Raw genomic sequence first — 6237 nt, 5'->3', positions numbered from 1 at the left:
AAAATCAAGAGAATGTAACTGTGACAAGGTAAACCACAACCGAACACTACTGAAATATTCCAACTCTTGCATTTCAATGAAATAAATTCAAAATGAACTTTGAAAAATCAAGAAAATGTAACTGTGACAATGTAAACCACAACGAAACACTACTGAAATATTCCAACTCTTGCATTTCAACGAAAGAAATTCAAAATGAACTTTGAAAAATTAAGAAAATGTAACTGTGACAAGGTAAACCACAACCAAACACTACTGAAATATTCCAACTCTTGCATTTCAACGAAAGAAATCCAAATGAACTTTGAAAAATTATGGGAATGTAACTGTGACACGATAAACTACAACAACACATTACTGAAATATTCCAACTCTTGCATTTCAACGAAAGAAATTCAAAATGAACTTTGAAAAATCAAGAAAATGTAACTGTGACAATGTAAACCACAACCAAACAATACTGAAATATTCCAACTCTTGCTTTTCAACTAAAAAAATTCAAAATGAAAATTGAAAAATCAAGAAAATGTAACTGTTAAAAGGTAAACCACAACCAAACACTATTGAAATATTCCAACTCTTGAATTTCAATGAAAGAAATTAAAAATGAACTTGGAAAAATCAAGAAAATGTAAATGTGACACGGTAAACCAAAACCAAATACTACTGAAATATTCCAACTCTTGCATTTCAACGAAAGAAATTCGAAATGAACTTTGAAAAATCAAGATAATGTAACTGTGACAATTTAAATCACTACCAAACAATACTTAAATTTTAAATCTCTTGCATTACAACGATAGAAATTCAAAATGAAATTTGAAAAATCAGTAAAAATTAAGTGTGACGAGGTAAACCGTAACCAAAAACTAATAAAATATTCCAACTCATGCATTTCAACGAAAAAAATTCAAGATGAACTTTGAAAAATAAAGAAAATGTAACTGTGACAAGGTAAACCACAACCAAACACTCCTGAAATATTCCAACTCTTGCATTTCAGCGACAGAAATTCAAAATGAACTTTGAAAAATCAAGAAAATGTAACTGTGACAAGGTAAACCACAACTAAACACAACTGAAATATTCCAACTCTTGCATTTCAATGAAAGAAATTAAATATTAAAATTTAAAAATAAAGACAATTTAACCAGGAAAATTTAAAACACAACCAAACACTACTGAAATATTCCAACTCTTGCATTTCAACGAAAGAAGTTCAAAATGAACTTTGAAAAATCAAGAAAATGTAACTGTGACAAGGTGAACCACTACCAAGCACTACTTAAATATTCTAACTCGTGCTTTTCAACGATAGAAATTCAAAATGAACTTTGAAAAATCAAGAGAATGTAACTCTGACACGGTAAACCACAACCAAACACTACTGAAATATTCCAACTCTTGCATTTAAACGAAAGAAATTCAAAATAAACTTTGAAAAATCAAGAAAATGTAACTGTGACAAGGTAAACCACAACCAAACACTACTGAAATATTCCAACTCTTGCATTTCAATGAAAGAAATTCAAAATTAACTTTGAAAAATCATGAAAATGTAACTGTGACAAGGTAAACCATATCGAAACACAACTGAAATATTCCAACTCTTGCATTTCAACGAAAGAAATTCGAAATGAACTTTGAAAAATCAAGAAAATACAACTGTGACACGGTAAACCACAACCAAACACTACTGACATATTCCAACTCTTGCATTTCAATTAAATAAACTCAAAATGAACTTTGAAAAATACGGAAATTGTAACCTCGATATGGTAAACCACAACCAAACACTAATGAAATATTACATCTCATCCATTTCAACGAAAGAAATTATAAAGGAACTTTGAAAATGCAGGAAAATGTAACTGTGACAAGTTAAACCACAACCAAACACAACTGAAATATTCCAACTCTTGCATTTCAACGAAAGAAATTCAAAATGAACTTTGAAAAATCAAGAGAATGTAACTCTGACAGGGTAAACCACATCCAAACACTACTGAAATATTCCAACTCTTGCATTTCAACGAAAGAAATTCAAATCAACTTTGAAAAATCAAGAAAATGTAACTGTGACAAGGTGAACCACAACCAAACACTACTGAAATATTCCAACTCTTGCATTTCAACGAAAAAAATTCAAAATTAACTTTGAAAAATCAAGAAAATGTAACTCTGACAAGGTAAACCACTACAAAACACTACTGATATATTACAACTCTTGCATTTCAACGAAAAAAAATTCAAAATCAACTTTTATAAATCAATAAATTGTAAATTTTACAATTTAAACCACAACCAAACACTACTGAAATATTCCAACTCTTGCATTTCAATGAAAAAAATTCAAAATGAACTTTGAAAAATCAAGAAAATGTAACTGCGACAAGGTAAACCACTACCAAACACTACTGAAATATTCCAACTCTTGCATTTCAACGAAAGAAATTCAAAATGAACTTTGAAAAATCAAGAAAATGTAAGTGTGACAAGGTAAACCACAACGAAACACATCTGAAATATTCCAACTCTTGCATTTCAACGAAAGAAATTAAAAATGAACTTTGAAAAATTAAGAAAATGTAACATTGACAAGGTAAACTACAACCAAACACTACTGAAATATTCCAACTCTTGCATTTCAACGAAAGAAGTTCAAAATGAACTTTTAAAAATCAAGAAAATGTAACTTTGACAATGTGAACCACAACCAAACACTACTGAAATATTCCAACTCTTGCATTTCAACGAAAGAAATTCAAAATGAACTTTGAAAAATCAAGAAATTGTAACTGTGACACGGTAAACCACAGCCAAACACTACTGAAATATTCCAACTCTTGCGTTTCAACGAAAGAAATTCAAAATGAACTTTGAAAAATCAAGAAAATGTAACTGTGACAAGGTAAACCACAACCAAACACTACTGAAATATTCCAACTCTTGCATTTCAATGAAATAAATTCAAAATGAACTTTGAAAAATCATGAAAATGTAACTGTGACATGGTAAACCACAACCAAACACTACTGAAATATTCCAACTCTTGCATTTCAATGTAAGAAATTCAAAATGAACTTTGAAAAATCAGGAAAATGTAACTGTGACACTGTAAACCACAACCAAAGACTACTGAAATATTCCAACCCTTGCATTTCAACGAAAGAAATTCAAAATGAACTTTGAAAAATCAAGAAAATGTAACTGTGACAAGGTAAACCATAACCAAACACTACTGAAATATTCCAACTCTTGCATTTCAACGAAAGAAATTCAAAATGAACTTTGAAAAATCAATAAAATGTAACTGTGACATGGTAAACCACAACGAAACACAACTGAATATTCCAACTCTTGCATTTCAACGGAAGAAATTCAAAAGGAACTTTGAAAAATCAAGAGAATGTAACTGTGACAAGGTAAACCACAACCAAACACTACTGAAATATTCCAACTCTTGCATTTCAACGAAAGAAATTCAAAATAAACTTTGAAAAATCAATAAAATGTAACTGTGACAAGTTAAAAAACAACCAAAAAATACTGAAATATTCAAACTATTTAATTTCAACTATATAAATTCAAAATGAAAAATGATAATTAAAGTTAATGAAAATGTGAAAATGTAAAACACGACCAAACACTACTGAAATATTCCAACTCTTGCATTTCAAGGAAATAAATTCAAAATGAACTTTGAAAAATTAGGTGAATGTAACTGTGACAGTGTAAACAACAACAACAAACTACTGAAATATTCCATATCTTGATTTTCAACGAAAGAAATTCAAAATGAAATTTGAAAAATAAAGAAAATGTAACTTTGCCAAGTTAAACCACAACCAAACACTAATGAAATATTCCAACTCTTGCATTTCAATGAAAGAAATTCAAAATGAACTTTGAAAAATCAAGAAAATGTAGCTGTGACAAGTTAAACCACAACAAAGCACTACTGAAATATTCCAACTCTTTCATTTCAATGAAATAAAATCAAAATGAACTTTGAAAAATCAAGAAAATTTAACTTTGACAAGGTAAACCATATCAAAACACAACTGAAATATTCCAACTCTTGCATTTCAATGTAAGAAATTCAAAATGAACTTTGAAAAATCAGGACAATGTAACTGTGACAAGGTAAACCACAACCAAACACAACTGAAACATTCCAACTCTTGCATTTCAACGAAAGAAATTCTAAATGAACTTTGAAAAATCAGGAAAATGTAACTGTGACAAGGTAAACCACATCCAAACACTACTGAAATATTCCAACTCTTGCATTTCAACGAAGGAAATTCAAAATGAACTTTGAAAAATCAAGAAAATGTAACTGTGACAAGGTAAACCACAACCAAACACTACTGATATATTCCAACTCTTTCTTGAAAACGAAAGAAATTCAAAATGAACTTTGAAAAATCAAGAAAATGTAACTGTGACAAGGTAAACCACAACCAAACACGACTGAAATATTCCAACTCTTGCATTTCAACGAAAGAAATTCAAAATGAACTTTGAAAAATCAAGAAAATGTAACTGTGACAAGGTAAACCATATCAAAACATAAGTGAAATATTCCAACTCTTGCCTTTCAACAAAGGAAATTCAAAATGAACTTTGAAAAATCAGGAAAATGTAACAGTGACAAGGTAAACCACAACCAAACACTACTGAAATATTCCAACTCTTGCATTTCAATGAAAGAAATTCAAAATGAACTTTGAAAAATCAAGAAAATGTAACTGTGACAAGGTAAACCATAACCAAACACTACTGAAATATTCCAACTCTTGCATTTCAACGAAAGAAATTCAAAATGAACTTTGAAAAATCAAGAAAATGTAACTGTGACAAGGTAAACCACAACCAAACACTACTGAAACATTCCAACTCTTGCATTTCAACGAAGGAAATTCAAAATGAACTTTGAAAAATCAGACCTTTGGAGGGGGAGGGGCCGGGGGGAGGGGTCGTTCTGTGTCTCAATGCACAAAAAAAGTATAAAAAATGGGGGAAGGAAGGGGAGGGGAGGAGGGGAGGGGAGGAGGAGGAGGGAGGAGGAGGGAGGAGAAGGAGGGGAGGAGGAGGAAGGGAGGGGAGGAGGGGAGGGGGAGGGGAGGAGGAGGGAGGAGATGGAGGGAGAGGGGCCCCTTTGGGGGGCCAAAGGGGGAGGGGCCTTTTGGGCCCCGGGGGGGGGGTCTGGGGGAACCTTGAGGGCCGGGGGGCCCTTTGGGAGCCCGGGAGACCTTTGAGGACCGGTGGCTTCCTTCGGGGTTGGGGTAGGGGGTTCGGAACCCTTTGGGGTTGGGGTAGAGGACCTCACAACACTGTTCAATGAAACTTGTGTATTATAACGACCACAGAGTTTCACCCTCAAATCCTCTTCAAAAATCTCTTCAAAAATCATCTTTTAAAATGTCTCTAACTGTTTTGTCGAAATAGTTCCATAACCTGTCTAAAACAGTTTCGCCCAAATAATCCCTAAACGTAATTCAGCGTGTTCCTTTTGTTTTTGGCATCTCTGCGCTAATGCATTTCAAATTAATAAGAAACCTGATTCCCGCGCTAAAACAATTCATCGCTAAGATGTTTCTTGGAGAATTGTTTCCATGGCCTTTGGTTATTAATATCCTTTGGAGTTCGACCAAAAGAGTTGCTTCCGGGGTAAAGACATTAATGACTTGGATCTAGTCCTGGAGAATCGTTTCTAGGCGAAAATTTTTAAAGTCTGACAGATGATGTCATTGGTTGATTGATCTGTCAAGAAAGGGGAATTAATTTGTTGTTTCTAAGGGGAATTATTGATTCACGATAGGTGAATTGAGGTCGACAGCACAGGTGTTCCAAATTCCTGGACGGCATAACATTCGCCTCGAGCGTGCCAAAAACACACCTGGAGAAAGAGGTCATTGACCCCATTAACCACGTGTTCTCTCTAGGGACTCTATGCCCATATATGGAGTCCCGTCAGTATTCTATGCCCATATAAGGAGTCCCGTCACGAGCTTTAGGGTCATCTCTACTTACTGGTGCGACCTTTTTAAGCTGAAATTACTAGATACGTTAGATACAGTAGAATCGTACTGTAGTGAATCTTTAACTATCTCGAAAACCTTTTTTCAAGCAGACTGAAGTTTTCAGAGCCTGTAAAATCCTAGTCCTACTCCTATCAAGGGTGCTAAATTCCCATGAACTTGTAAAATTTTTGTGTTGGGTGACTTCCAG

Source organism: Artemia sp. Qi Xiang Cuo, chromosome 17, assembly GCF_049724085.1.
Source record: "Artemia sp. Qi Xiang Cuo chromosome 17, ASM4972408v1, whole genome shotgun sequence".
In the NCBI taxonomy this organism is placed as follows: Eukaryota; Metazoa; Arthropoda; class Branchiopoda; order Anostraca; family Artemiidae; genus Artemia; species Artemia sp. Qi Xiang Cuo.
This window is presented reverse-complemented; position numbering follows the sequence as displayed.